Below are 12,555 nucleotides of genomic sequence, written 5' to 3'. Positions count from 1 at the left end.
CAGTGTTGCCTTTCTTTGATCAATAGAATATAGAAGAGGTTGGCATTCTGGGCCTTCCAAACCCAGGCCTTAAGGGGATGACATTTTCTGGTTGCTTCTTTTTTGGAGCCCAGGCTCCACACTGCAAGCTAAACTACTGAATGATTACAGAACGTCTGAGGGGAGGCCATAAATGAGGACAGTTCATCTCGATGTTCCAGTTCTAGCTGAACAATCTAGCTGATTGCAGTCTCTCAAGTGATCCCAGTCAGCATTGCAAAGAACAGAATAACTACCTAACTGAGACTTGCCCCAATTCCTGACCTACAGAATTGTGAAAATTATAGTTTTTGTTTTATTTTACCAAGTTGTGGACTTCTTATAACATGACAATGCAGCATTGATACAATGTATGTATTGGTGTATGAGTGTTGGGGGCTGAGGGGCTGGGGACAGACATAGAGAGGAGGGCGGTGGGCTAGATTATGATGGATTAGACAGAAATGAGTGGAGGAAGAAGGCAAGGAATTTAGCAGTGAAAATGCAGTTTACCTGCTAATAACAAGGAATAGATTGGGTTTGCAGGTTCGATTATTTCCAGACCAGAGTTAAGTTGCATACTTGTAGAAAGGAGCCATAGGGTGAGGAATATTTGGTTATTACCAAATTTAACTTGAAGCTTTTTAAAGGACTTACCTTCACAGTTTTGTCAAAAGGGCAGAAGCCCAAAGTCCAGAGGTCCATCACTAAATACTCTAGTTCTGTGTCTCTTAGCATTGAGTTTTCCCAATTCATCTTCTCTGCTTATTCAGGATAAGGTTTTTTGTTTGTTTGTTTTGTTTTTGTTTTTGTTTTTGTTTTCAGCCAAAAGTGTATCATGTATTTTAAAGGTGACATATCCATGTTTAATCAACTGTCCTATTTATTTGGTGCTCTCATTGCTTAAATGCTTTAAGACTCTCATCTAGCCCATGTAGCTCAGATAATGCAAATTATAACTGACATAATGCCCAGTTATACAGCCCACTTTGTGGTCCAAAGAATGTACAGACATGAGCAAGTGCTATGTCACGACCCTGTGCTTTCTTGCACAAGCTTCCTGAACATTTTAGACACTAGATCCTGCTTTTCTTCCTCTCCTTCCCATCCTACACTAATGTACATGGTCACCATTTGGGCAAATTCACACTCATGCTTTAGAACTAAAGGCAGACGTTGCTTTCTGAATCCCATCTTGCAAGCCCCCATGTATCCTCACTACCTGGCTTACATGCCTCTGTCCCCCACTGTAAGTGTATAAGTCTGATTGCTCTATAAGGGAGCAATATTTTGTCCTGTTTGCGCACATAAACTCAGTATTTAAGTTGGTTCCCAGCACATACAATTATTCGATAATATGAAATGAATGAGCGTATGATCTGGCATCTGAATCTATGACATTATGATCTTGTATGAGTCACCTAACTTCCCAATGCTTCAGTACTTCTTGATCTCTAGCTGAAAGGAAGTCGTTGCTCCTCGTCCTGTCTACTTTATGCTGTTTTTCTGAAGTTGAACCAGTTAAGCATCATAAAACGCTGAGAAGATAAGGGGTATGGAGCACTGCCAGATGGTAACAAAATCCCAAGGCATCTTGAAGAGACCTGTCAGTCAGAGAAAAGCCATGGAATGCAGCTCTAAGCACCGATATTCTGACAGCTGCAGACACTTGTCTATAGTCATGCTGGTGTCAGGGATCCTGGGGGCTCAGCTCTGAGTCCTGCTGAGTGATGTTCATAGTCTCAGCTCGGCCAGCACCTGTTTGGATGTAACATTAAAGATGAACATGTAACACTGCTGCATTTGGCTCTGATGTTCAATTTCACATGTGTCCTTTATTTATCTACAACAGTTGCAAACCTTTTATAGTTGTGAGTTCTAATATCACAGGAATTCAAGGCTGGGATGGTCTAGGCTGATCTTAGCCCTGGAATGTGGTGGACGATTCTGGCCATGCCGTCCCACTCTGAATCAGATGAAAATTTGGATGAAAAGCAAATATTGCTCCTAAATGCAAAAAAACAGCACACACATAAATGGGCTTTCTAAAAATTTTCACACTTTCCAGTATTTCTACCTTCCAATATTTTCTAAAATTTGCCACAACAATAGATTATTCAACCTCATTTAAGCCACACAGCTGATGTTATAAAGAACAGAGCTGTTCCCATCAAGCCCTGCCCAAACTAAAGACCTAAGAGAAAATTTAAAAAAAAAAAAATCAAGTGTTTTGTTTTTTTTTTTAAGTCTTTAAGTTATAGGGTGGTTTCTTGTACAGCAAGTGATTACTTATACATTCCCAAACTTCTCCATTCCTAATTCCTGCTCTTAAAGCCAGCTATTTAAAACTTGTTTTGCTATTTCTTCTGGAAATTGCTTCCATATTTCTAGCAAATGTTATCTCAATACCCATTAAAGGAAGTTATACACACTTTCTGAGACCCAGGCTTACTATCTATAAAATAAGATAGCAATAATAGCTTTGTCACTGGTTCTTCAAAGACATATACTATAGGGAATGGTATATAGTAACTACTAAATAAATTATAATTATAATTAGGAGAAAATTGTTATTTTCATGTAAATGTAGAATAATGAAGACAGTGGAAATCCCTATCAGAAATACACATGACCAAGTTCTATTTAGATTTAAAATTAGCTTGACCTTGAAAACAGAGAACTGTGTCAAGCACAATTGATTCCTATATGATTCCTATACATATCATCTATATCTATATATATATGGTGTATATATATATACACACACACCATATGGTATATACATATGGGGTGTGTGTGTGTGTGTGTGTGTGTGTATATATATATATATATATATATATATATATATATAGTGTATATATACCATAGAAGATGCTGCTTACCTTATAGGGATTATAAAGGCAGTCTGTCTTCTTTCTCCCTGCTATTATAGTATCACAAATTTTAATTTAATCAATATTTAGTGTTCCTATTACTATAACCATCTAAATATTTTTATATCTGATTATATTCTGCACTGTTTCTTTTCAAAGAGGTAAACTTTACAGCTCTTTTGTTGTTTTTGCTTCATTTTCTATGTACCTGCCATTAAGTCACGAATATGCTTTCTGTCTTAAGCTTTCCTCTGATTCTTGGCTGTCCAAGTTTGCAAGTGAGTTAGTAAAAATCTGCCTGGAACTGACAGTACAGGAGGAAGCCCAATAGTTGCATGGTTTTGAATATAAAATGATTAGGAGTAAAATTGGGTTTTTATTAAGATACCCCTACTATCATTCTCAAGGGACTACTCTAACCTAATCTCCTGTCTGAGGTAAGTAAGCCTGATAGCCTAAACAGTGAGAGAGACCACAGGTCCTCATCATTCACCGATATTCAGATGGGAACTTCATTTACTATGTCTAATGACCACACAATCCATAATTGCAGCTTCCCAGAAAGTAAACCTAATATGTCCTGGGTTATGGAGGGCTGTTCCTGGGAGTAAGGATTTGGAGAATGATGTAATGGGTCTAACTGTTCCTTGAACAAACTGTCCATTCTTCTTTCTGCCTCTCCACCCAAAGCACCCACCTCAGATCCCACCACCTTTCTTTCTGGGGTCCTGTGACATGAATCGATTTGCTTCCTGAAGACTCCCCCATTACACACTTTCAGCTCTGTCAGGTATATGGAGTCAGGATAAGTCACTTATCCATATAATTTCTGGTTCCCAAAATTAATGGAGGTAACCTTTCAAATGGGTAGTTTAAATTTCTTAATTTAAAATTTAAATTTAATTTAAAATTCTTAAATAAGAATCTCCTTATTGATTCTCATAATGCATACTTTCCTTCTTTTACTTCCATTGTAGTGGAGTTGAAGAGGAAGTAAGGTAAATCATTTGTGTACATTAGCATGTTTAACTGAAGAATCTAGATCTTCAATCTGGAATTCTCAAACATTCTTTGAGATTAGAATCAGAAGCCAAGAGCAGACAAAAGAGAAGTTGAATTCTGGGGAGAACAGTTCTCTCCACTTTGCACACTGGGACTGACTCATTTGTGGGGAACTTTCAAGCTCATTGGCTAGTGAAACATTCACAAATGTGGTGAGATTTTGGGGATACCTTCTGTGGAATCAGGCAGAGACTGACTCCTCATGAATTTCACATCAAATTTAAGCTGAACCAGAAAAGCAAGATAACAAAGGCTATTCTGGAGTGAACATTATTATTCCTTATAGGATTTGGATCCAGGGGCCCATCTTTCAGCCATGGCAATATACGAAAATTGGGAAAATCCCATTTCCCAAGTGGAAAGAAAGAAGCCTTCAATGGTTTTCTGTAAGGCCAAAATACAAACATATTCTTCATAAAGAACTTTATACCTGACAAAGGACCACAGTGAGGCCTCTGACTGACCGCCCACTGACCCTTGTCAATCCTTCCTTGCTTGCTGCTTCCTTTCTCCTCAGGACTGTTAACTTTAAATCTCTAAAACAGTAACCTGACTGGAAAGGTTAGTTTTATACAGTAAGTGGCTATTTCAGAATGTGTTTTCATGTCCCCAGTTCTGCTGGTTGAGTGAAAAGGTTGTCCCAATATTAGACTTTTTTTTTCCATTTTGAGAAAAAATTTCATTTTTCTTTTTCTTTTCTTTTTTTTTTTTTCATTTTAAGAAGCAATGAAAGAGTATATTCTCCCTGGTTTGATCTCCTGATACGTAGGATTTTCTAGGACTTGCTATCAAACATTGTCTTTCTTCTCTGTAGTCTAAAACAAATTTTTGGAAGTAGAGATTATAATGAAGAATACTAGAACTTGAAACTTTTAAAATCAGTTAGAGTTTAGTAAGTGATGAAAACACACACACTTTTTTTCTTTCGAATTTAAGGATTGTTCTCTTATGCATAGATGATGAAATTAAATCAGACTTCTTTGTTTTACTCTTTTGGTAAATTAGCAAACATTCAATATTCTGAGTAAACCTGAATAGAACAAATTTGCAATCTTAAAAACTGAGACTCAGATCAACAAGCTTTTTAGTGCTTATCTTTCCATTTTATTTCTTAACTGTAGTAAATTTGTCCGTCTCAAAGGATGGTTTTAGAACCCAAACAGTAGCAGTTTCCTAAGTTACAAACATTGAGGGCTCTTCATCCACTTCTCACCCATTTTTCATGTGAGATTTCACAGACAAAAGCAGTGAGATTGCCATTCTGTTCACATTCTTGTAGTATTACTGTACCTTCCTACTCCATTCTATTTTGCTAATAAGAATAACAAGTCCCAGCATGGTGTATTCTAGTAGGAAAATCAGCCTGGGCATCTTATTAAAAACAAATTCTTAGGGGCACCTTGGTAGCTCAGTCATTAAGCATCTGCCTTTGGCTCAGGTCATGATCCCGGAGTCTTGGGATGGAACCCAGAGTCAGGCTTCTTGCTCACCGAGAAGCCTGCTTCTCCCTCTTCCATTCCCCCTGCTTGTGTTCCTTCTCTTTCTGTGTCTCTCTCTGTCAAATAAATAAAATCTTCAAAAAAAATAATAATAATGCAGCACTGTCCTAATGAAGCGAGGACTCTGGATTATACTATTAAAAAAAAAATCTTCAAGAGTAGATGGCTTCCTTTTGATCCTCTTCCTCCTTCCTCCTCCTCCCTCTTCTCCTTCTTCTTCATTTTCTCCTCCTCCTTCTTCTAATACTGGTGTTTGATTGTAACTGAAATAAGATAGTCCAAAGAAGATACTTAAGTCTGCTTAAGAGCTTGAAAAAACCAGGATGAATAGTTTTAAATGTTGTAGTCTTGGTGATAAAAATCAAATAGAGTTTTAACTCTTTTCTCATACAGATCCTCTTTGTTTTAGAAGTCCCAAACTGATTTGTCAAGAAAGATCAAAGAGGAAAGGATCATTGCTTCTGAGGGTGAACAAAAGACAGATAATGAGTTACAGGCTAGAAAAAACAATGAAAGAAAGCAAAAACTGTGGTGTTCCAGATTCAATACTTTTTATAAGGTCAACTAATGATGACCTTCACCATCCTCTTGATAAAGAGAAGGTAACATTTTGCCCTAATTTGTCTGACATTTATTATAGTTTGATATCTTGTCCACTATTTTGACAGTCAAGAATTCTTATTATTTGCAGTTTTTCCCTCCATGGCATATAATAGAATGCAGTGGGTGTTGCGATCTCAACACCTCTTAAGTCATTATGGGTAACTCTTTTTGAGCTTCATTTCTCTCTTCAGAAAATCGGGGTAACAGTATTCTAGTTGGACATTAGTTTAGCAGAACTTGGAAAGCAAAGAATTCTATGTCGACCTCACTCTAATCACCTTGTCACATATGTATGTATATTCATTTACATCTGTGTGCATGCATGCATGTGTATTGGTGTCCATGGAGAAAGAGAGGAACAGATTCAAGGATAGAAGAGGAAAATAAATAATATGCAAGTGAAAGGATTAGGATGAATAGATACATATACACATAAACATACACACACATATATAATTTAACTGTGCAATAAAACCAGTTGCGATTATACCAACATGACAGGAAAATATCCTCGAAAACAATATTTTCCTTTGCCTTTATGGGGCACAGGATAAAACACAGGAAATGTAATCCAACCACACTGCCGTTTTGTTTGTTTAAATGTGAGCATTGCATGGAAGCTAGAATTAGGCTTATCTGAATACATTACATAAACAGTTGACCATTTGATCTTTGTTCAGTACAGTTGTGTTTCATGAATTAATGTCACCTTTTGCTCTTTTCCAGATGCTGTCAAATTCCTATCTCTCTCTCTTTTTAAAAATTCAGCTATTTAATGAAAGGGGGAAAACATGGAGAGGATGTAATTTTGGAAAAAACAAAACAAAACAAAACAGCCCTAGTGGTAGCTGGGGTGTGTGGTTGTGAAGGGTCTGTGTGGCCACGTGAGTGAGAGAGATGTAGGAAGGACAAGATACGAGACTGATGAAATGAAAGAGTATTTCACATTATGATAGTCCATAGATTTTTCTCTTTTTTTGAAGGAATATCTGCCCCGTGTAAGGCCCAAGAAAGACATCTATTTGAAAATGTTCCAGGATTGTGATGTAACAAAAGGATTAGGTTCTTGGCTGCCCCCTAATGGTCATTGAACTAAGCAGGTCAGCCTTAGGGCACTTGATACAAAGACTTGAAAGACACTTGACTTTTCTCAGATAATACAAATCTGTGAACAATGTACAGAGAACATTACTAAACGTTTTGTTAATTCAAATGAGATTTCACTTTATGGATCATAACTAGAGCTCACCACTTATTCCATAAGCAAAAGGATAATCAATTAAGGTGTTTATGTTTTGTTTTCATTATTATAGTAGGTTGAGCATAATAAGAAGACTCAACCCCCATCAAATTCCTCCAAACTTTGTAAAAGAGATTTTCACTCCTTAAAACAATATTTTAGGAATGAAAGAAGGCAGTTTCAGACCCCAAAATAAAAACAACATTTGAAGGCTTTTGTTTGGTTGGGGAAAGAAATGAAATCTTCAGGTGGGGAGCAAAAGGAAGGTCAAAAGCAGCAAACAAATAATCTTGATGACTTCTCTTAAAGATTGGGAAAAGAAATAATCTAATGCTTTTTCTGTGAAGGGAAACATCCAACCAGCTCTGCTGCAGAGCTCCTTCAAGGGATAGGGCTATTTAGAGGGTGAGAGAACCAAAAGGTTGAGAATGGGAGTCAAATGAAAGAAATGACTAAGCCCCTGGAATCTGGAGTCAAAATCTCCTATGGCTGACATTAGTTTAAAAAAGCTGAACTTCCTTCCTGAATGAATCCATAAAGACTAGAATTTTGAGCTTGCCAGTGATGTCAAGCATGGAATGAAATTCCTTTGTCAGACATTCTGGAATGCAAAGAGTACATGAGGTTTGAATATTTCTGAATAGAGAAAGAGCTGCCACAACTCATGACTGAGATTGAATTTGCCACCAGCCAAGTCATATAGGGACTTTAGAACTGCTGTATATGATTTAATAAGAGGAAGGAATATGACATTTCCACAACTGAGATTTGGGGATAAAATTTTTGAGAGTTACATCATGTATTTTGCATTCAGTCAGATCTATAAAACTATCAATTAGATGCTGTCTTTCAGTAGAGGACCTTCCAATATACTGGGAAATGAATCATCAATTTCAATGTTGGGTTATTTGGTCACTAATAAAACAGTGGTCAATCCAAAGAGCAATGAAATAAGCCGGAGACAAGTAGGAAGGGAACATTTCTTAAGTGAAATAACATGAGAACTTTAATGACGAGTAAGATCTTTATCAATGGAAAATAAGCAGAATGCTATTCTACATAAGACACAAACATTGTCAATGCACATCATGAATCATGTGTAGATTTTTGGAATTTAAATAAAACTAGTGGGGAAAGCAGGAACCAAATCCTGAAAGGTCTTATCAGCTAAGAGGAATCTGCTATGTTTTTTTTGTAATTTATTAATTATTTTTTATTTTATTAACATATGATGTATTATTTGCTTCAATACAGGTCTGTGAGTAATCAGTCTTACACAATTCACAGCACTCACCATAGCACATACTCTCCCTACTTTTGAAAAAAATTGATGGTATTTTGATAGGGATTGCATTAAATGTGTAGATTGCTTTAGGCAGCATAGACATTTTTCACATTATTTTTCCTTCCAATCCATGAGCATGGAACATTTTTCCATTTCTTTGTGTCTTCATCAATTTCTTTCATGAGTATTTTCTAGTTTTCTGCGTATAGATTCTTTGCCTCCTTGGTTAGGTTTATTCCTAGGTATCTTACGGTTTTGGGTACAATTGTAAATGGCATCAACTCCTAAATTTCTCTTTCTTCTGTCTTGCTGTTGGTATATAAAAATGCAACTGATTTCTGTGCATTGATTTTATATCCTGATACTTTACTGAATTCCTGTATGAGTTTTAGCAGTTTTGGAGTGGAGTCTTTGGGTTTTCCACATCTATCATCAGTATCATATCATCTGCAAAGAGTGAGAGTTTGACTTCTTTGCTGATTTGGATGTCTTTTATTTCTTTTTTCTGTCTGACTGCTGAGGCTAGGACTTCTAGTACTATGTTAAATAGCAGTGGTAATAATGGACATCGCTGCCATGTTCCTGACTTTAGCAGAAAAGCTCTCAGTTTTTCCCCATTGAGAATAATATTCGCTGTGCATTTTTCATAGATGGCTTTGGTGATATTAAGGAATGTGCCCTCTATCCCTATGCTGTGAAGAGTTTTGATCAAGAAAGCATGATGTATGTTGTCAAATGCTTTTCAGCATCTATTGAAAGTATTATATGGTTCTTGTTCTTTCTTTTATTAATGTATTGTAACATATTGATTGATTTGCAGATGTTGAACCAACCTTGCAGCACAGGAATAAATCCCACTTTGTTATGGTGAATAATCCTTTAAATGTACTGTTGGATCCTATTGGCTAATATTTTGATGAGAATTTTTACATCTGTATTCATCAAGGATATTGGTCTGTAATTCTCCTTTTTGATGGGGCCTTTGTCTGATTTTGGGATCAAGGTGATTCTGGGCTCATAAAATGTGTTTGGAAGTTTTCCTTCCATTTCTATTTTTTAGAACAGTTTCAGGAGAATGGGTATTAATTCTTTAAATGTTTGGTAAAATTCCCCTGGGAAGCCATTTGGCTCTGGGCTCTTGTTTCTTGGGAGATTTTTGATGATGGTTCAATCTCCTTATGGTTATGGGTCTGTTCACATTTTCAATTTCTTCCTGGTTCGGTTTTGGTAGTTTATATGTCTCTAGAAATGCATACATTTCTTACAGATTGTCAAATTTGATGGTGTATACTTGCTTATAATATGTTCTTATAATTGTTTTTATTTCCTTGGTGTTGGTTGTGGTCTCTCCTCTTTCATTCAGGGTTTTATTAATTTGGATCCTTTCTCTTTCTTTTTGATAAGTCTGGCCAGGGGTTTATCAATCTTACTAATTCTTTCAAAGAATGAGCTACTGTTCTTTTGGTTTTTATTTCATTGATTTCTGCTCTGATCTTTATTATTTTTCTTCACCTGCTAGGTTTAGGCTTTCTTTGCTGTTCTTTCTCCACCTCCTTTAAGTGTAGGGTTAGGTTGTGGACTCAAGACCTTTCTTGTTTCTTGAGAAAGGCTTGTATTGCTATATTCTTTCCTCTCAGGACTGCCTTTTCTGTGTCCTAAAGATTTTGAGCAGCTATGTTTTCATTTTCATTTGTTTCCATGAATTTTTCAATTCTTCTTTAATTTCCTGGTTGACCCATTCATTCTTTAGTAGGATGCTCATTAGCCTCCATGTATTTGAGTTCTTTCCAACTTTCCTCTTGTGGTTGAGTTCTAGTTTCAAAGCATCGTGGTCTGAAAATATGCAGGGAATGATCCCAATCTTTTGGTACAAGTTGGGACCTGATTTGTGACCTATAATGTGCTCTATTCTGGAGAACATTCCATGTGGCCCAGTAGTTATCTCTTTTTCTCAGCTTCTTTATTTTCCATCATTTGGTCCTTTATATCACTAATTCTCTCTTCTCCCTCATTTATCCCAGCAGTAAGAACCTCCATTTTTTATTGCACCCCATTAATACTTTTTTTTTTTAAATATTTCAACTTGGTTAGATTTTGGTCCTTTTATTTCTCCAGAAAGGGATTTTATTTCTCCAGAAAGCGATTCTCTAGTATCCTCCATACTTTTTTTGAGCCCAGCTAGCACCTTGATAATCACAGTTCTGAACTCTAGATCTGACATCTTACTAATGTCCGTATTGATTAGGTCCCTAGCCATCAATACTGCCTCTTGGTTTTTTTGTTTGTTTTTTTTTTTGTTTGTTTGTTTTTTGAGGTGAGTTAGGATATATTTTGATCTGTTAGAATAAACTGTATCCCAAAATTTTAAAGAAAGAAAAACCTATATGTATACAAAAAATAAGGTTAAATACAATGAAGAAATAGAATGTGACTATAATGATGAAAATTTTAAAATATTTTTAAAAAGGTATTGATAAGATAAAATAGTTAAAAAGGGTTAAAACAGGACAGAGAAAAAATTTTTAAGAAAATAGAAAAAGAGACAAATAAAAATTTTAAAAAATTAACTTTAAAACACTAAATAATCCTTGGAAAAAAGCCATGAATTCTATGTGCTATATTTCTCTAGCTCTGGAGTTCTGCAATTCTCATTGACTGGTGAACTTGGTCTTGGTGGCATGTTCTTGCTAATCTTCTGGGGGAGGGGCCTGTTGCTATGATTTTCAAATGTCTTTGCCCGAGGTAGAATTGTGCTGCCCTTGCCAGGGGCCAGGCTAAGTAATCTCCTAGGTTTTGCTCTCAGGAGCTTTTGTTCCCTGAACACTTTCTGTACAAATTTAGAGGATGAGAATGAAAATGGAAGCCTCCAAATCTCAGACCTGGAGGAACTGAGAGCTCAGCGTCCCACTCCTCAGTGAGCCCTCAGAGAAAAGCAGCCAATCACTCCCACCTCCCTGGTCTCTGGCTGCACTCCATGCTCACTCAGCCTGTGACCAGGGTTTCTATATCTGGTGCATGGCCCCGTTTGGAGTTTCCAAACCCAGCAGATTCTGGCAGTGTGCTCCAGCACTGCTCCTCTCAGAGGAGGAAGGAGGGGCTTCTCCCCAGATCTGTCACTTGTGGGATCCCTGCTTGAAAAGTAGTGGCCTGACTGTCTCGGATCATGGTTTAAGGTGACCCTGAGCTGAAAGCCCACTCCTTGAGTCCATCTCTGTAGCCGGTTTCCCTGCTCTGATACCTGGGAGCTCTACCACACTCAGATACCCCTGGTCTTTCTCTGACCCCGAGCATCCTGAGACCACACTGTCCCTGCAAGGGCTCCACTCCCTGCTTAGCCTCTGGAGCAATGTCCCTCAGTGGAACAGATTTCTAAAAGTTTGAATTTTGTGCTCTGCTGCTCTACTGCTTGCCAGGAGCCAGGCCCTCCCCCCATGGTTTATCTTCCCATATATTGCCTCAGATTCACTTCTCCGCACATCCTACCTTCCAGAAAGTGTTTGCTTTTCTGTTCCTAGAAATGCTGCTCTTCTTCCCTTCTATCTCCTATTGAGTTTTAGATGTTCAGAATGGTTTGATAACTATCTAGCTGAACTCCTGGGACCTGATGATATATAGGTCCCCTACTCCTCCACCATCTTTCTCCTTCCCCCCAGAATCTGCTATTTTTAGTAACCACAGGATTCATGTGCAGTTTTTTTCATTTTTCTATAATTGAATATAGAATTCAATTATAGAATATAATAGAATATATTATAATAAAATAGAATAGAATAGAAGCAAATATAATTGGCATACAATATTATATTAGTTTCAGGAATACAACATAGTGATTCAATTCTTATAAATTAGAAAATGATGATAATGTATCCTGTTATCAATGGTCACCATAAAAAGTTATTGCATAAAATCGTGTAGCACGAAATATTATCGACTCTGTATTTTCAGGCAGCAAAGCAACATGATAAGTTCTGCAAG

The sequence above is a fragment of the Lontra canadensis genome, unplaced genomic scaffold (genome assembly GCF_010015895.1).
Source record: "Lontra canadensis isolate GAN:19392208 unplaced genomic scaffold, GSC_riverotter_1.0 scaffold20, whole genome shotgun sequence".
Classification (NCBI taxonomy): Eukaryota; Metazoa; Chordata; class Mammalia; order Carnivora; family Mustelidae; genus Lontra; species Lontra canadensis.
This window is presented reverse-complemented; position numbering follows the sequence as displayed.